This window comes from Lissotriton helveticus, chromosome 1_1, assembly GCF_964261635.1.
Source record: "Lissotriton helveticus chromosome 1_1, aLisHel1.1, whole genome shotgun sequence".
Classification (NCBI taxonomy): Eukaryota; Metazoa; Chordata; class Amphibia; order Caudata; family Salamandridae; genus Lissotriton; species Lissotriton helveticus.
The window spans coordinates 847,670,248-847,690,769 of NC_136057.1; the positions used below are offsets into that span (position 1 = coordinate 847,670,248).

At 46.5% G+C, this 20,522-nt stretch overlaps 1 long non-coding RNA gene across 3 annotated transcripts in view; it reads right to left on the reverse strand.

Moving 5' to 3' along the window:
- The window catches only part of LOC144770964 (uncharacterized), a 134,740-nt gene that overhangs the window by 68,383 nt on the left and 45,835 nt on the right, over positions 1-20,522 (reverse strand). Inside the window, exon 2 of one of the 3 annotated variants that reach the window (XR_013599075.1) lies at positions 6,624-6,712. The exons of the other annotated variants lie outside the window; for them this stretch is intronic. This is a non-coding gene — a long non-coding RNA (uncharacterized LOC144770964). The remainder of the gene's footprint in view (positions 1-6,623; positions 6,713-20,522) is intronic. 3 annotated transcript variants of the gene reach the window in all.

Genomic DNA, 20,522 nt, shown 5'->3' on the forward strand with positions numbered 1-20,522 from the left:
TCTCAAAGTTTATGATAAAAAAAACTGCCAATCCTTAACTTGACCACACCTCCAGAAGTTGAATCCAAGAGTCTGTCGTCAACACCATTCTGTTGAGAACCATGCTCAGTCCGTTATTAATAAGATATATATGTTAGAAAAATGGAGAAGTGCCAATAGGCTGGCCCTCCAAAAACAGATATACAGCAATTTAAGGGGATGGCGGCCCCTCCATATATCATGACTGGGGTGGATAAATGTTTTAAAAAACGTATGTACTGGCCAGAATTCGCTACAGTTTCCAATCACTTCCAGTAAGCAATACTCTCTCAGAAATACAGTCCATGCAGAAACCCTTGATGAAGTTTGCATGAAGAGGTGGCAGGCCTAGAGTAGTGAGAAAGATTCTAGTGGCAGCAAGGAGCAGAGGGGGCTGCATTCTCAGATTTGCTTCAGAACTATAGAGAAAATACTCTCTGGATTATTTCAGAGTGGACACCAAGGAAGAGTGAGAAGAAATGTCTCTTCATAGTGTGGAGCACTCTCTGTGGGATTTGGTATGGTTGGGGAGCGAAGGGACAAAGCCTATGAAATGTCTATCTGGCTACCCGATGAAAATTGTACTGAAAGTTTGGGATGGAAGCGCTGGGAGAGCATTCATATCTTCTTTACCTTTTCCATTCTCCATCACAACCAAGAATTTTAATCAGTCACGGGAAGTAGAAGCCTAACTGGAAGAAGGGGGGGAGTGGAACCCTTATGGATTTGTTCTATCAAAGTCAAATCAAGTATTTTGTGCATTGTAAGGCAGACTATGGGATACTGACATCACACATGCTGCAGTACTACCAGTTACGACACTAAGCCTTCAAAGTCAGCTACCAGGGACTTAACCCAATTCAAAAAGCTTATTTGGACACACGTAGGATTTAGGGGCCTCAACCCAACATTTACCACATCCTACAGTTGATTGAATCAATGAGCAAGTGGCCTTCCAACATTGGCGGGATGGGGTTGGGTGGAGGGATAGGGGATGAGTTAAGGGGGAGAGACTCTGGGCCAACATTCCCAAAATGTTTACAAGTATTCCTCACACCGAATCAGTGTCCAAAGTTATATACCAGTGGTTCATGACACCAGCTAATCTCCACCGCATGACCCGGTCACTATGGACATGTGCAGTTTTTGGTGTGAGGATAGCGGATCTGTGATACATACTTGTGGTCTTGCATGGTTATCCAGTCTTATTGGAAAGCGGCTCTGGTCCACATAAATGGTGTGTTGGCGTTCCCAATCCTGAATGGTCTGACGATAGCAATCTTGAGATTGGGATCCTAATTTCCCCAAGAGTGGAGTTCACAGGATTGGATCTGTTGGTACACAAGCTTGAGGAGGCGAGGCAGTTCATAGCACTGCTCAAGAGGGAGCTGCCATGCTTTGCCCAATGGTTGAAGAAATTGTGGAAGCTTTTAACATTGAAATTACTAACTCATAACCTATGTCAGCCCAAACGTAAATTCATGGTGAAACGGTCCCTTCTGACCCATCAATTCTCAAAACAAGAATCGGTCTGCTAGGCTGAAATCTCTCCAGTAGTCCTAGTAAGGCAGGGGGGCCGTATTGCTGATGCATCCTTAAATCCCACGTACACTGGGGATGGGGTGGTAACTTGTGATTCCACACTGGTCGGTCAGACAGAGTGTAACAATGTCTTTCAAGTCTTTAAAATCATTGAATGATAATACTGTTGCACGAATGTGAATTTACCTTGAAAAAACAAAGACAAGAGGCGTTTGGCAAAACAGTTACAGAGTCGGGCCTGAGGACTGTCTCAATGGTACACTCGAATTGAGCGCCATTATATACATTTCTTTGAGCATAATAAAACAATTCATAGATGCTTTTTAGGAAGAAGAATGTAGGCCTAGTCATGGAGTCATAAATTACTATCACCTGATAAATGCAGGCGGGTCTCGACCTTGTGTGGACATAATGAGGGCCAGTGGGTAATGTATCCAGATGTCCGGCATGGGGAGCGCATGATCACTGCATGTGATGTGTGTACTGTGCCCAAATTGGCTGTGTGTTCCTAACTTCATGTGGCATCTAACGTTATGGTGTTTTGTGAATGCACACCCCTTCAGCCATGTGCGCTTTATTGAAGCTAATCTCTCCGAGCCATTGTGGTGTTGCTTCCTATCAGTGGGACTAATCTGGGTATTTCCTGTTTGCGCGTTTGTCCTGCTGGTTACATGCCACCCCACCTGTGATCTGTCAATTAGTTGCCTCAAGCCTAGATCGCCGGGTCTGCCTGACCATGTATTTCTGACATGGGGTTGATGGAGAGGTCATATCAGGGGATTTCGACAACAGTGATTTGATTTCGTTTTCATGCACACATGTAACGCTCCTTACATTGACATCAACTTTTTCAATATTAACATTATCTCTGATTCTTTTTTGAGTTGACATTTGTGATTACCGGCTTGGAACTCCTGCACCTTTTTTTGGGTAGGACCGCAGAGTAGAGGGGGGAGTTATCTAGTATGTGGCAGTTATAGGCTGCATAAAAAAGGTTTGTACCTTTTCTCATGTACAATTGAATTTTTTTTAATTTGGGCTCTTGTCCGACATGTATGGTTGACATATTAAAATCAATAAAAAGAAGTTGAATTAAAGCCACCGAGTGGTCCTGCAGCACCAGGAAACATAGATAATCCCAATCCAGTATGAGGACTTCATCCATCACTTCAAGGGTGGTCGTCTCATTACTACAAACCCCTGGACATCAGGACTGGTAGTTACCTAGCAGATGGTTATTGCAGTATATGCTGACAACTAAGATTTGGGTGCGATTTCGTTTAGAAATGAAACAGGAACACATCACTTGAATAAAAAGTACGGTTGAGTGTGGTAACTCTCTGGGAAGTCTTGTCCTGAGAACTATGGAAAAAGTAGGACTGAAATTATCTGTTTCAGAGTATAATATAGGAAAGTTACCAGACATAAATAAACATTTATCTCTAACTAAATGTTGACAATTTTATTTGAAAATGGATCTTCAGTTTCCTGATGCATGTACGGTCTATCAAGACATGGAGGATTTTTTAAATTAATTACCACCATATCGCACAATGAGAAATAGTTTCTTATAGCAACTTTGACAACTACCCAAGAAACATAACTACTAAAGGAATGGAAATCTCTCCAGGTGCAACCTTCTTAAAGTGCAATAAGCCTTTGTGCACATACTTGGTTAGATTACCAAGTACAGGATCTCATAAATTGGCACAGAGCAGTTTATAAAGATGCTACCTAACCAGTTATCTATGCTGAAACAGCTATAAACTGGTCAGTAATAGCAGTAACACGAACCTCAGAAAAGGTCCCAACTGGCAGTTGTATATCAAAAATATATTTTCATTTATCTTGAGTCAAACCCTTGAATATTTGGTAACTTTTGTGTTCCAGTATAAATAACCCCAGTGTTTTCATCAGAGTATAAGAAAAGGCAAAACGTATCTAAAATGATCAGATTAGTCAATGGGAATTTGATATTCACCACTTACTTGGAAATTGCTAGAAATATTTAAATCAAATATTTCCCCTTTTGCTTGTACAGAAGTGGAGCAAACTTTTAATAAAAATGCAAGGAAGGCATACAAAATGTAATAATAATTAAACACTTTACCAGCAACAGGGAGCACCAAAAAATAGCTATGTGGAAGTTTGAAATCAACGTGACAAATTGCTGCAGAGAACAACGCCCCAGTGGAAAAAAGCAAATGAAGTTTATGTTCCACGGTGATATCATGCATGTCTGCATTGAAACACTGACAAAGGTGAATTTATTAAAAACATGTGTTTGGAAAGAATGACAAATCAGGACCATATTTATCAAGGGGTTGTGTCTCTTTTGCACCACGCAACAGGGTGCAAAAGCAACACAACCCTTAAGATTGAATTTATCAAGCCTCGCAAGGACACCTTGTGTGGATATGAGTGGCTTGATAAATCTAGAGTAATGCAACGCAGAGCAGATCCCCAAGGGAGGTGTCCCATGGATGGTGCGGGGGTGTGCCCATGTAAAACCCCTGGATTTTGACGCATTCCCAGCTTTATTATAAGTGGTTCATCTGGAATGTGCGAAAACAGCTACACCTCCCCTGATGAGGCATCAGGGGATATGTTTAGTTTGCCTCGTTTTTTCCCCTCTTTCTTTCATAGAAAGTGGAAAATGCCTCGGAGGATTGTTTTTGGGCAGGAAGGTGCCACTTCCTGAGCAAAAACAATCCAATGGGGCCTGCGATTGGGATGAGAACATCACCCTCTACCATTCTGAAAATCTTGTCTTCCTCACAGAAACCCCCCTCCTTGCACTGGAAAGGGAACCTGGATGATACGGAGCATTACAGATTCAGAGCTGTGTGTATGATTGGTGCGATTTGGTATAACATTACGCATAGAAAAGTCACGCTATAATCTTTCACTCTGCTGCCACCTAGGGCTGAATGGGTAGAGCAGTCTAACTCAAAAGTGATGAATGCAATATATTCATTTATTCAATCCATATTAGTGGTTTTGACTCTGGAGTCATTGCATTCCATCGATTTAGGCTTTCCATATTACAGACAGGGACCATCCACATGCCAATCAATGTGGACCCAGACGTTAAGCCAGATTCAAGCACTTCCACACATGAGTCTTGTGGCGTCTAACTGTTCCCATAAGCATCGCAGGCACACCCAGATGCAGCTCATGGGGCATGCTGCATCACAAGGACTCTCGGGCTCTGGTGATGAAGACCAAGGAGCCTGAAACACACAGGAGGTTGCTGTTGTGCCCGTTCAGGGGGCCATTCCCTACCAGTTTCTGTTGAAGCGCCCTTGTTAGGGGTAGAGGGGAATATGTAACAGCGGCACAGACGAGCTACTAATTATGATGAAATAGAATGCATCACTCAGATGTAAGAAAGTTACTAAAACTGGACTGCTAAGATTCATCTGAATGGTTGTCTTTCTGAAGAATGGGGGAGGGGGGGGGGGGGGTGGAGGAGCCCTTTTCCAGTATGCCATTGATCATTTTATATACAAATTACAAGTTAGTACAGCATGAGTCACGCCACTAACTGAAATTAAGAAAGTGAGGACTTACCCAACTACAAACCCGGCAGTGTAAAAAAGAAGAAAACCCTACTGCCGACTGTACGTCAAGCAGACAGTGTAGATGACACAGAAAATAAAAAAACTATAATTGCCTTCCAAACTACTGTGATGTCCAATCACAATGTTATATTTTAAAAAAAAGCAGAGGCGAACATAAGCTTGTTGAAATAGAAAAGAAAGCAATTCCCACTTACCATCAGGAGAACATAGACTCAGAGAGACATTGGAGCCTGGTCATGGTACTAGAGGCTTCACCATGAAAGCCCCGTAGATAGTGACAGACAAGCCTTCTTTTTTGAATGAAGCATAATTTAATCAAATAGGTGACTTGTCTCTCCAGTGATGGTGAATCCTTCTCAATAAATTGCTTGAGTACTTTGAGCTGGGAAAAGTTGTTTTATGAATCAGGAAGCGAAAGCAATGCGTAGTGATACTATTTGCCTGAATGTCTTCAATTAATCAGAAATGTGATAAAAATCAAAATGTTTTACCCAATCCAAAAATGTCAGGGGAAGAAGTCAAAGGTACTGACAACAGCTTGAGTGCACTCAAATTAAACTCATTCACAAATAATACCCAATATTCAATGGTATTCTTACTTGGTGTGCACTCCCTAAAGTGGTTCCACCCTGCCACCAATTCAGAAAGAAAATGCAAACTAGAGCAAAATGTTCTAGACAGGATGTGCACTACCTAATACACTCATACATGCGTGTGTATTAGCAATTCATCAAAACTTATTGGAATTTTTCACAATAGAAAAACAATATTGTTCATTAATTAACATCATATCTATACCGCGTGAGTGCTCAAAAATAAACCATGAACCAAATCCAACTTGTTGATGTGCTTTTTTTTTATTTGCACGTGTAATGTAGATCTAAATCAAGATAAGTTTCAACAGTCCGTTGATCAGATCATAAACAAAGATGTAGGACTTGTTTCTCAATCCCAATGCATTTCGGGTGTAACCAACACCCTTCTTCAGGGGATCTCTACAAACAAATATATCACATTTGTCTCACAAAAATAAAAATAAACATTGCTATGTGGTTAAAACATGAAATGACGTTGAGTGGTAGACCTATATTATCCAGGGAGGTTCAAAGAAGAAGCGTAAAGTAAACTCAAAATGAACAAGTTAGTCAGTGGCCACGATACCAGATTACTGTGAGTAAGGCGATACTCGAACATCAAAGCTTGCTGAAAGTAAAAGTTCCAAAAGTACCAGTTCACCCTGTGCATTAAAATAAGAAAGAGACACTGTGCCGACAATCATGCATAACGAGTATATCTACCTAATCAGGGTCCAATAAGGGACTGTATCCAGACCCAAAGCTGGTCAATCGTAATAAACCAAAGAAAGCCAGTAGGACCAAAGGGATACAACCTGAGTAATAACATTGGCAATATACACATATCAGGCAAATAAACTGTAGTGCAAAAAGGAGTAAGTGACATTAAGAACACAAAACTCACCAGGCATCCAAATACGCCGCAAATGGCCGTGCCCTGTACTCTCCAACGAGCTGAATAAGGACAATGCCAGTCAAGCAGGAGATGTTAAGCTGTAAATGATATAGACCAACAGGTATAAGCTACAGGAAATTGCAGTGAAAGAGAGCAATGTGCTAAACACAAAGAAACTCAGCAAGCGTAAGGAAAAACACTAGTGGGGTTCCTAATGAGTCAGTCAATCCAGAATGCTACTGCGAAGTAGAAGATGGTTCTGAAAAATGATGAAAACTCTTTACTACAATGCTACAAATCCAGCCGTACACATGCAGAGTAAATGTACCCCCATGTTAAGGAACTTACGGTTATCATCGACCACTTTCCTTGTCCAAGCCAGACACCAAAGTTCAACCACCAGGCTATGGAGCCTTCGACATAAGTAAGCTCTACCACAGCAAACGCTAACCTGCTGCGTGCGCGTTTCACAAAAATAAAAAGAGGACTCTGGTTCGTTTCTATCAGAAAAGTGGCGGCCATATTTGAGAAGTGTAGATCCTACTGAGTGATTCAATAACGGATGCTCATTTAAAAATATTAAAATGCAAGACGAGGCGCACATAAAAAATATGATGAACTGTAATCACTAAAGAATATGAATCCTACTCGATAGTACAATAACGGGTGCTCACCCGAAAGTTTACAGAAGAAGTGCACATGAAAGTTATGGTGAACTATAAACACTTGAGTAGTGCAAGAGTGCTTACCCGACTAGAATCAAGTGTAGTAAGTGAGAAGAAGTAGAAAATATGGACTAATAGCATCACATGTTCTCAACTGTATAAAACAGTCGGCTGGATGGCAAATTGTCTGAATCGTCATGAAAAATAGGAAACAAATATTCACAGTCATATACAGCAATATCACAATCAATACGTGATCATGCCATCAGTGGCACCCTGTAAGACCTAGCACCATTGGTGTGGGTCTCCCTTCCATTTTTGCTGTTGCCTCATGTATTTTTGCTGGTGTTAGATGCTTTGGGCACTGTGCCACTGCTGTCCAGTGCCACAGTGCAAGTGCTCCCTATTGTAAATTGATGTATTAATCAGTGGTTCCATGTTTGGCTATTTGGTTTACTTGTCAGACCCAAGTACAGTGTACTGAGTGTGCCCAGGGGGTGTAAATCCAAATGCTGCTGGTGGGCTTGCAGCACTGGTTGTGCCACCCACAGAAGCAGCCTTGTAAAATGTGTCTAAGGTCTGCCATTGCAGAGGCTGCATGCAGTCTGGTACTGTCATGCTGACTGGGCAAGTGCACCCACTTGCCAGTCCCTAAACCTTCCCTTTTCTTCATATCAGTCACCCCTATAGTAGGCCCAAGGGCGGGGTGCATTGTAAGTATAAGGTAGGACATGCCCTGGTGTGTGTGGCATGTCCTAATAGTGAATTACAGCCATTTTCGTTTTTCACAATTGCAAGGCTACCAGTTCTCCATAGGCCAGAATGGGCTGTTAGAATTATTACATTTTATAATCCTAACTGACTCAGAGAACATGATAGAAATTCGAGTTTAGTATGCCTGTACTCAGAATGATAAAATGCATCTTTTAGTGAAGTTGGTTTTAACATTCTGTGTTTGCAAATACCACTTTTAGAAAGTAGGTACTTGCTTGCCTAACCTTTCAAGCCTGCCTCTGGTAGGTTGTGTATTCCTTGTCTGGAGTTTGTGAGTGACAGGGCTGGGGGATTCCAAGAGACAGGATGAGTCAGCCCAGTGGTGAATAGAGAGATCTGCATCTAGATGGGAGGAAGGAGTTGCACCTGGGACCTGAATAGGACTGTGCCCGCCCCCCACAGTGCTGGCTCCACCCCCTGTGGTGTGTCTGATGTCTCTGCCCTGCACTGTGAAAGAAAAGAAGGAATCATGTCAACAAAGTGCTCCAGGGCTGTGCTTTCCCTCCACAATGCTGGCTCCAGCTCCTGTGGGGCGTCTGATGTTTCTGCCCTGCACTGTGAAAGGAAAGAAGGAGTCAGGTAAACAGAGGGCTTCAGAACTGGTTTGGACTGGGCAAAGGCCCCTCTCCCCTCAGAGAACAAAGGATTTGGGGGTATAAATATTGGGACCCTGATCCCATGAATTTAGATCACTTTGGACTACAAGAAGAAACCTTTACTGAGGAGACGAACTTGAAGAAACTGAGGAGAGACTTTTCCCTAGCTGAAGTGCTGATTGGCCTGCAGTGGTTGCCTTCCTGCCAAAGGAAGGAGAAAGGAACTTTGTGTACTTTGCTTTCAACTTGTGAAGGATCTCCAAGGGCTTGGAAAAGAGCGTGCCTCCTGTTGAAGTCTCAGGGACAACAGACTTCAACCCCAGCTCCCCAGAGTTCTGTTGGAAGTGCCTGCTGCTGTTTTGGGTCTCCTGAGGAACTGCATGTCGCAGGGAGCTGGAAGTGCGACTTATCGAGAAGAAGCGTGTCACCTTCGCTGTGCCAGCCGTCGCAACTCCAAAGGAGGGTGTCGCCGCTGGAACTGTCGCACTGCATCGCATCCCCGGAGAAGCGTGCCGCATCTGGAAAAGCTTCACGTCTTTATTTCTTTGTACTTGAACTTTGCCGCATTTCCCTCACTGCGACATTGCTTGTCGTGAAAGCGCTACGCAACCTAAGGTACATTGACACAAAGTGTCGCATTTTAACCCCTTCCACGCTGATGACGAGCTGGGCTCGTCATGGCATAGCCTCCTCGTACGCTGATGACGAGCCCAGCTCGTCACGTAAAGTGCGCTTTAAAAAATCTCAGCGTACGAGCGGAATTCCGCCCGCACGCATGCGGTTAAGAACTGAACTAAACTAAGCTAACTCTACCATCTTGAAGTAACAGTATTGTGTATTTTTGTCGTTTAATGGTCTAGTGGTATCTCTATATAAAGTATACTTATTTTTTATATAAAAACCTTGTGTGGTGTCCATCTGTAGTGTTGTCACTGGCTTACTGTATGTGTCACAAATGCTTTACGCATTGCCTCTGAGATAAGCCTGTCTGCTCGTGCCAAGCTACCAAGGGTGTGAGCAGGGGTTATTTTAGGAGTGTAATCCCCTTATCCTGACTAGAGGCAAGGGTCCCTATTTGTCACAAGTACCTACCTATGCCAACTAGCGACCCCCAAATCTAACATTGGTCGTCAGCGGTGAGGATTCTGGACTTGCATTTGTGACTCATGTACAGTGATTGGTGAACACTACTTAGTGAGTGCAGACCATAACGCAACCACATACTTTTTGGTAGATTCGTTTTTGAATTTTCTATTTTTGAAAGATGCCTGCTTCAGTTGTAATAGAAAGAGCAGAATTCATAGCCTCTATTGATTGTGAATGGGAAGAAGAGAGGCTAGAAAGCTACAAAGTAAAACACCTGAAGTACTTTTGCAAGAAATTCAATGTCTCCACTTCTGGATTCAAAGTAAAGGAGGAGTTCTACAAGGTGCTGAGGGCCTGGGTAGACGCAAGGAAAACTCCTGAGATTGAGGAAGAGGATGACCTGGCAGTTGTACAACAGGAAGAGCCAGTGGGCTCAGGAGGAAGGAGAGTACCTTCCGCCCGGCATGTAGCAATGCTTCTAACAAAAGTCTGTCTCCAGAGGAGTTGGAGGACAAAGAGAGATCATGAAGGCATGAAATGGAGATGACCAAGTTCAAGGTGAATAGGCAACTGGAAATAGAAAATAGGAGGTTGGATATAGAGGAAAAGAAAATACAGTTTGAGCATGAAAACGTTTTGAGGGAGTTGGAGTTTAAAACCAAAAGTTTGGAGGTTACTCCCTCTGGTGGCAGCGTACCATCAGTGTCTGTGGAGAGTGGAGTGTATATTCCCAAAGATGTGGTAAAATAGTTTTACAAAAATGATGATATTGGTCAGTGGTTCAGAGCCTATGAGGTAGCCATGTCTTTCCACCGGGTCCCTGAGAGAGATTGGGGAGCGGCGTTGTGGGGAAGGTTCCTTTGTGAGAGGCGGGACACACTGTTAGACTTGCCTTCTGAAGTCCACAATTCATACAGCCACATGAATGATGAACTGATGTCTGGATATGGTTTGACCCCTGAACTCTAAAGACAGAGGTTCAGGAAATGCAAATAAATAGAAAACAGTACCTGGGTTTAATATGTAACTTTCTTTTGCAGAGCATTGGATGGTTGGGTGAAGGGCAGCAAGGTTCATGATTTTCAAGGTCTTTTTGATTTAATTGCATGGGAGCACTTGTCTGATAATTGTTTTCCAGAGCTGCACCAGCATCTGACAGATAGCAAGCTGTCTAACCCTAGGAAGCTTGCTGAGGAGGCAGACCGCTGGGTGAGCACCCGGGTCCACAAGGGTCACATGGGAGACTCAGCCATGGGTGGGCAGGGTCCCCAGCAGAAGAGTGGGGGGGACAAGGGTAAACAAAAGGAGTTCCGCAAAGGGCCCCAAAGTAGTCCCCAAGGGAACCAAGGGAAAGGTTCCCAGTCTCCCCCTGAGAGAAAACAAGGGGCCCGACAGGTAGTCCTGTTCCCCAGGGCCCCCATAAATGTTACAAGTGTGGCGACCTGGGTCATAAGTCGAATAATACCAGGTGCCCCCTGTTTGGTAAACCAGCACCCACTGGTGCTCCGCCCCGGCAGATGGCTAGTGTAGCCTTGGGGGAGGAGATTGATGTCCAAGGTGGGTGGGGTCCTGCACAGATGACCCTTGTCTCTTTAGGAGACTGTGAGATGGTCTCAGAAGCTCAGCTGCCCAAGAACACTAAGAAATATAGGCAGTGGATGACCATCAATGGCCAAAGGCTGGAGGCTCTTAGAGATAGAGGAGCCAGTGTGACAGCTGTCAGGTTTCACCTGGTGTCTCAAGAGTAGATCATCCCTCATGCATTTTGCCGAGTTGTTGCCGCCGACAACACAGAGACCCTTTGTCCAATGGCTCAGGTTCCCTTTGAGTGGGGGGGGTCTCTGGCACTCTTCAGGTAGCTGTGAAGCCTGCCATGCCTGTTGACTGTTTGTTGGGGAACGATTTGGAGAGCTCCCCTTGGGAAAAGGTGGAGAAGAGTACTCATTTGACAATTGTTGGACTGCCTGACTAGGCATGCGTGACCACCCGGTCAATGTCAGCCAGTAGGGGTTTCTAAGAGGACCTGGTGCCTGAGAAGAAGGCCCAGGAATCTGCCTTAGAGAGAAGTGGCGGGGGCACGGGAAACCGGCCCCCAAAGGTCTGCTTCTAGGGTTGGGGTTGGGCACACGGAGTAAACTGCTGCTGTTATTTGCGAATCCCCCTCCTTTTGATGCCCTTGGTCTGAACTGCGGATTGGATTCCCCGTCTCTGCAGGTGGTAGTACATTCATGTTGCGTCATTCCTTAGGCCTCCTGCAGACGGTGAGCGCAGAGCAGTCGAGGGGGGGGCTCTTGCCTCGTGTTGCCTTGTGATTACTGGCCACTTTGGGCATCGTCAGTGTCCCAGAGCTTGCTTTGGCCGGCTGCAGGCATTTGGCCATGGGTAAGCCGGACAACAAACAGCCGAAGCTGTCCTTTGACTCCCTGGCGGCCAAGAGAGGGTCGCGGATTGCGCAGGATGCGGGGGGCTCCCGCTCCCCCTCTGCTGTTTCTGACGCTGTTCCCCACCCTGTTGCCCCTGACTTTCAACAAATGATGCAGGAAATGAGGCAGGGGTTTGCAACTATAGTGGACAAAGTGGATAAACTGTTGCCGCGGATGGATGCAGTGGTGCAAAAGATGGACGTTCATGAGGAGCGCATCACAGCGGCGGAGCAGCGTATTTCTGACCACGATGACACGACGGCTACCCACACAACACAATTGGAGCGTATGGACAATGTGCTCCGGGTCATTGCTGCGAAGAATGAGGAGTTGGAGGCCAGAAGTCGTCGCAATAATATACGCGTGGTAGGTGTGCCGGAGACGACCAATGTGGGTAGGATGGAGACTTATGTGGAGAAGATTCTGCTTGGTGCGATTGGCTCGGAGGCCTTCTCTAAGCAATTCATCGTGGAGAGGGCGCACCGTTCCCTTGGGCCGCGACCTGCCACCGGAACCCCACCGCGGCCGATAATCGCCCGTCTCCTGAACTATCGGGATCGAGACACGGCTTTACGGGCGGCTCGCACCGCCCGCACACTATCTTCTGACGGGGTCAACTTTTCCATCTTTCCGGACTTCACACCTGTGGTACAGGAACAGAGACGTAAGTTCCTGGATGTGAAGAAGAAGCTTAGGGAGCTGCAGGTGGACTATGCCCTATTGTATCCTGCCAAATTGCGAGTGACGCATCAGGCGAAACAGCATTTCTTTACAAATCCGCAACAGGCGGAGGACTTCGTGAAGCGGCTTAAAAGGGAGCGTGCGACGAAATGGGGATGATGGGCAGGAGGGATTCCATTCGGCCAACGAAGATGAGTGATGCTGCATAATGACTGGTCGATGTTCGTACATTGAACCTCTATGGTCCCGCCATAATGTCTCTCCCTCTCCTTTTTCTGCTGCGGAGAACTGCGGGATGGCTTTATCGCGTACTGCCTGAGGACACTGGAAGAGCGCTGGACTGCGGTGGTAATGTACTCCAGGCACCCCCCCCACTACCTGGGCCGTGCCTACTTGTGACATGAGGATCAAAGGCGAGGTGTGGGGGGTGGTTATGTGCGCCTCTAGATTACACCCTGAAGGGTATTCCCCATTGACTTTGGTGCTTCTGGTGCAAATGTTGTGTTGGGGGGGTTTTGCTGCGGGAGGGTGGGGGCGTGGGGTCCTGGCATGTTGGGGTTGCTCAGGTGGGTGGTGGGAGGACGCACTTGTGCTAAAGTGCGATGGGCCCTTGGTGCTGATTCTTGTTGCTTTACTGTTTGTTACACTGCTGTGATCGAGACTGCATTTCTGAACCGTGGGTTTGGACATACTTGTGCCTTACCAGGCCCCACTTGTTGTGTCATGATATGGCATGGTCTTGTGCTTTGCACTCGGATCCGTCCCTACTACCAGAGGTGGTGGGTTGTTGCTGGGTGTCTGCTGAGGGGTGTGGTGTGGATGCTTGCCCTGGGTGCCATGCACTGCTTGCACTGTTTTTGGTTGGGGCCTTGTGTTCTGCTGTAGCGTGTACCTGGGGTGTGCTGGTTTGGGGTTGTCGAGTTGAGGGGGGGGTTCTTGCGGGGTGTTTGTGGTGCAGATTGGGTGCAGATGAGATTGCATAATGTTTCCTTACTATGCTGTTCTTCGCCTGGGAGGCGGCTTTGGTGCATGAGTGGGTCTGTGTTGATGGTTGGCTACATGGATGATGGCTGACGGCACACTGGATAAACTATCAATCGTGTCCGGGAATGTGCGGGGCCTTAACGATGCCAGGAAGTGTAGAAATGTGCTGGCGTACTTGGATAGACATCAGGTGCAGATCGCTTTTTTACAGGAGACACATCTGCGTCCAAGGATTGACCCTAAATTTGCTAATCATTGGGCCTGTGTTCGGAAATTTTCATCATATTCGTCCTATGCTCGTGGGACTGCTGTGTTGATTACAAAAACGCTTACTTTCCAGGAGCTGGGGGAGAGGTTGGATCCTGATGGGCGTTATGTGATTTTGTGGGGTAGACTGGGTTTAGATACTGTTGTGCTTGTGAACTGCTACGCGCCGAACGTTGACACTCCTGACTTCTTTATTACCCTCTGGGGCCACGTCATTGCCGTAGACGCCACACACATTATATGGGGCAGTGATTTTAACATAGCGCTGTGGCCTGTGGCGGATAGATCTGACGGGAGCAGCCAATATAACACTCAAGCGAGGGACATCCTACGGGGCATAATAGAAGATGCTGGGCTGGTGGATAGTTGGAGGTTTACACATCCTGACAGCAAGGAGGGCACGCACTTCACTACACACGCACGCACTTGGGCACGATTGGACTATTGCTTTTTGTCACGAGGGCTTAGCGTGGGCATACACAAGGTGGAACATCTCCCCAGGACTTACTCAGATCACTGCCCAGTTAGGGTTGTTGTGACGATGCCGGGTCTCAATAGGCCGCGTCCCCCCTGGAGATTGTTTCCCTCAGTACTGTTGGATCCCATTTTCAAGGCAGAGCTGGGGGAGGAGATAGAGGCGTTCTTTCCCCGGAATAAGGGATCAGTGGATAGTGTGGAGCTGCTTTGGGAGGCGTTTAAAGTGACGATTCGAGGGGTTACGATCTCTAAAAGCTGTGGGGTACTCAGAGATATTGTTAAAACCATAACGACACTGGAAGCAGACTTAAAAGACCTAGAGAACAGGATGATTACGGATCCGGACCCGGAGCTTCGCCATGCGTTTAGGGGTAAACTATCGGACTTTGAGGAGGAGGCTGCTAGGGAAGTTAAGTATAGAGGGAAGTATTGGACTGCTAGGAAATACTGCGAGGGTGAGAGGCCAGGTAAGGTACTCGCTGCGCTCACGAGACACCCACGTTTTAGCACTGGGATCCTAGAACTGGTACTGAAAGACGGCACCCGCTGTCAAGATGCGATAGGGATTCAGAAGGCCTTCATGCACCACTATGAACAACTGTACACTTCACAACAGACGGGGGAGGTCAGATATGGGGGCTTCCTTGACGATCTTGCATTGTGTTGGCTTTCTGATGGCCATAGAGCATTTCTCGGAGGTCCCCTGGAAGTGGAGGAAATAAGAGACGCCATAATGTCTCTGAGTAATGGGAAGGCGACGGGTTTGGATGGACTCCCTGCTGAGCTCTATAAATGTTATATTGATATTATGGCCCCGGTGCTTAAGGAGGTCTTTGAGGAGTCCCTGGAGGTAGGCATTCTGCCGGGGTCGATGAGAGAAGTAGCAATTACATCCCTATTAAAACCTGGCAAGGACCCTTTGGACACAGATTCTTACCGTCCCCTGTCGCTACTCAATTGTGACGCAAAGATTTTAGCAAAAGTACTAGCGGCGCGGCTGTCTCTGCTTATGCCCACTATAGTGCTTCCGGATCAGTCAGGCTTTGTACCGGGGCGTGCGACCACCCATAATCTTCGTACTCTATTCTCTTTGCTTCCAACTATAGCTCCTGAACTCCCTGTTGCCGCGGTTTTTCTAGATGCTACGAAAGCATTTGATTTGGTTGAATGGCATTACCTAGTCGACATCTTGTGTAGAATGGGCTTTCCCAAGATATTTATTGCATGGGTGAAATTACTGTACACCCAACCAGTAGCCAGAGTGGTGGTTAATGGAACTCTCTCCCCTCAATTGCCTATAACGAGAGGTACCAGACAGGGCTGTCCTCTTTCCCCACTGTTATTTGCTATCGCCATAGAACCGTTGGCGTGTCGAATCAGGCAGTTACATAAGCATAGTGCGTTTAACTGTTTTCAACGCCAAATAGGTGTGTCACTGTATGCGGACGACATCACCTTATATGTGAAGGATCCGCAGGTGAATCTCAACCCGATACTGCGGGAGCTTCTCGTTTTTGGCGGCATATCCGGTATACACAAGAACTGGAAGAAATCACAATTCTTCCTGCGGCTGTTGAGAGATTTCAGCTGGATTACCCCCTGGAGTGGTGCGATACCGATCTTCGCTATTTGGGTATAGTGATTTCACTGGATAGGGAAGAGACGATCAGGCTCAATTATGGAGTTGCTATCACTAAGTTGGCTGACAATGTTACGCGATGGATGTCTTTGCCACTTTCTATGGCGGGCAGGGCTTCATTGGTGAAAATGGTGGTACTCCCACGCTTCCTGTATCTGTTCCAAAATGTCCCATATTACCCCGGCGCCTATTTTTTTAGGCGCCTTCGGTCGGAACTCCTTAGATTGTTCTGGGGGGGCAAGCAACCGAGGGTGAAGTGGTCCACTTTAACGCTGCCTTATGACAAGGGGGGTTTGATGTCCCGGATTTTGAGGTCTATTATCTGAGCGCTCAGGCGCACTATGCCTATCATTGGATGCGGCCCACGCCCTTTATGCCGCAGATAGCAGCTGAAGAATGGATTGTGCATCCCCTCCCACTGGAAGGTATGGTACTGGGGAGAGTCAGTGATGTGGAAACGCAGTCCACCACGGTAACGTGCACAATAGATGCATGGACTCGAATTGCAAAAACTCTGGGGCTCATGCTGCTTTACTCACCGGCATTGCCACTTGCGTATCACCCGAAACTGTCACTGCTACAGGAGGCTGGGTTTCAAGCCATGTGCAAGCGGAACAAGGTACTCACATGGGGCGACCTCTTTCTTGAGGGCACTCTTCGTACAAGAGATCAATTCTTCCGTGGGGAGCGACCCTCCCCCTTGGATGTTTTCTATTATGTGCGACTTCGACAGGGGCTCCGCGCTTTGCTGCCTCAGTTCCCGGATTAACCTGGGGTTGCCTTGCCACTGCATGCCCTGCTGATGTCTGATGGTCGACATCTGGTCTCGAAGATATACAACACCATTAGGACGCAGCGAGATACTCCGTCTAGTCATGCGCGTGAACAGTGGGCTCTTGAATTAGGTGTCGATATCACTGATGAACATTGGGCCTATTGCTGTGGCGTTACTGTCAATATCTCGTCTAGCTGTCGATTAAAGATAATACATTATAAATTTGTCCAGAGATTTTACTATACTCCGGTTAGGAAATTCAGGTTTCGCCTGGCAGAGGATGATAGATGCGCTCGTTGTCGGGCAGAGGGGGCTGGTTTTCTTCATTTGGCATGGGAGTGCGATACGGTACGTGCCTATTGGATCCAGGTTCACGATGCACTGCTCATCATGACTGAGAAGGCTGTGACGTTTGATCCCCTGGTTATGCTATTGGGATACACGAAGGACATACCGGTGCCTTTCCGCAGGTTTGCAGATGTGGCTTTATTACTAGCGAAACGTAGGATAGCCTGTAAATGCGGTAGAGGCAGGGCTCCGAAATTCAAGGACTGGCTGGATGATATGATGTATTGTCAGGATCAATATAATGTATATGCTGACTTGCTGCCTGTGCGGTGTAGGCCTACAGACTTTTGGAGCCCATTGCAGGTTTACTGGCTGACCAGAACTGCGCAAAGTGAGGACTCTGATGGTGATGGCCGGGATGGCGTGCTGTAGGGATGTCCTCTTTGCTGACTTTCCATCGCTGTGATTGCAGGGCATCCATTGTCAATGTGCGCATTGTCTACACCGGAATGCCGTGATGGGTATGCAGCAGCTACTGACTACTGACACCTGGCGAGTTTCTGGACTGCTGCTGTCCACTGTGTCCCTAATATCGTGTATCTGCCTGAGATTCCTGCTGACTGATGGGGGTTGTCGATATTTACTGATGCTGTAAATTGTGTGCTATACTGTGCTGGGATCCTATGGCTGTACTGTCCTCCTTTTTACACACCGTGACCCTATTGTGCAATGCTACTTGCCTTTTATGCTGACCTGTACCGCCACATGCAATGTGTATTGTACAGTGTGAAGAACGTTCTCATTCCATTACTGATTCTAATATTGTGCCTGCTTTTCTCGTACCCAATCGTATGTGCACCACTGTATGGTTTTTGCTCTAATAAAGGTTTAAAAAAAAAAAGAAGATTTTTCCACCTTAGTGAAGAGAACTCCCAGGAGTAGGGTAGTTCTCCCCACATTTCAGCTGGAGGGGACACGTGTTAGACCTGGCACCATTGGCGTGGGTCTCCCTTCTATTTTTGCTGTTGCCTCATGTATTTTTGCTGGTGTTAGATTCTTTGAGCACTGTGCCACTGCTGTCCGGTGCCACAGTGCAAGTGCTCCCTATTGTAAATTGATGTATTAATCAGTGGTTCCATGTTTGGCTATTTGGTTTACTGGTCAGACCCTAGTACAGCGCACTGAGTGTGCCCAGGGCGTGTAAATCCAAATGCTGCTGGTAGGCTTGCAGCACTGGTTGTGCCACCCACAGAAGCAGCCTTGTAAAATGTGCCTACGGTCTGCCATTGCAGCGCCTGCGTGCAGTCTGGTACTGTCATGCTGACTGGGCAAATGCACCCACTTGCCAGTCCCTAAAACTTCCCTTTTCTTCATATCAGTCACCCCTATAGTAGGCCCAAGGGCAGGGTGCATTGTAAGTATAAGGTAGGACATGCCCTGGTGTGTGTGGCATGTCCTAATAGTGAATTACAGCCATTTTCTTATTTCACTATTGCAAGGCTACCTGTTCTCCTTAGGCCAGATTGGGCTGTTAGAATTATTACATTTTATAATCCTAACTGACTCAGAGAACATGGTAGAAATTCGAGTTTAGTATGCCTGGACTCAGAATGATAAAATGCATCTTTTAGTGAAGTTGGTTTTAACATTCTGTGTTTGCAAATACCACTTTTAGAAAGTAGTTACTTGCTTGCCTAAGCTTTCAAGCCTGCCTCTGCTAGGTTGTGTATTCCTTGTCTGGAATTTGTGAGTGACAGGGCTGGTGGATTCCAAGAGACAGGATGAGTCAGCCCAGTGGTGAATAGAGAAAACTGCATCTAGATGGGAGGGAGAAGTTGCACCTGTGACCTGAATAGGACTGTGCCCGCCCCCCCCCCCCCACAGTGCAGACTCCACCCCCTGTGGTGCGTCTGATGTCTCTGCCCTGCACTGTGAAAGAAGAGAAGGAATCATGTCAACAATGTGCTCCAGGACTGTGCATTCCCTCCACAATGCTGGCTCCATCTCCTTTGGAGCGTCTGATGTTTCTGCCCTGCACTGTGAAAGGAAAAAGGAGTCATGTAAACAGAGTGCTTCAGAACTGGTTTGGACTGGGCAAAGGCCCCTCTCCCCTCAGAGAACAAAGTATTTTGGGGTATAAATATTGGGGCCCTGATCCCATGAAATTAGATCACCTTGGACTACAAGAAGAAACCTTTACTGAGGAGAGGAACCTGAAGAAACTGAGAATAGACTAGTCCCTAGCTGATGTGCTGCTTGGGGGATTGGCCTGCAGTGGTTGCCTTACTGCCAAAGGAAGGAGAAAGGAAATTTGTGTACTTTGCTTTCAACTTGTCAAGGATCTCCAAATGCTTGGAAAAGAGCGTGCCTCCTGCTGAAGTCTCAGGGACAACAGACTTCAACCCCCAGCTCCTCAGAGTTCTGATGGAAGTGCCTGCTGCTGTTTTGGGCCTTCTGAGGAATTGCGTGTCGCAAGGAGCTGGAAGCACGACTCATGAAGAATGTTTCCGTCGCTGTGCCTGCCGTCGCAACTCTGAAGGAGGGTGTCGCTGCTGGAACTGTCGCACTGCATCGGATCCCCGCATCTTGATCGCATCCCGCATCTGGAAGATCTTCACGTCTTTATTTCTTTGTACTTGAACTTTGCCGCATTTCCCTCGCTGCGACATTGCTTGTCGTGGAAGCGCAATGCAACCATCTGTAGTGTTGTCACTGGGTTACTGTATGTGGTCACAAAAGCTCTACACACTGCCTCTGAGATAAGCCTGTCTGCTCGTGCCAAGCTACCAAAGCGGTGAACAGGGGTTATTTTAGGAGTGTAATCCCCTTATCCTGACTAGAGGCAAGGGTCCCTATTTGTCACACATACCTACCTGTGCCAACTAGAGACCCCCAAATCTAACACACCCCATCATGGACCAATGGTGACTGACAATGCAATGCTTGCTTGAAGGTTGAAAATGTTGTATGTGCCATACAATGATAGGTATCCAAAGGCTGCCTCACGAGTGGTGTGCTTTCAGAAATCCGTGCAGAATACATGTCAATTCCCTTAACTAAGTCTTATTTTGAGTTAACACAACTTATTCTTAGCATGAAGTGTACCTCGTTATGGAATCAGTAAATATGGGAAACAATGGAATTCAACAATACATAAGAATACAGTTCAAGTATTGGCACAACCTTACATTGGAATGAATACATGCCATGTTACAGATGCTGTAATTGTATAATCCACACAAATCAATGGTAA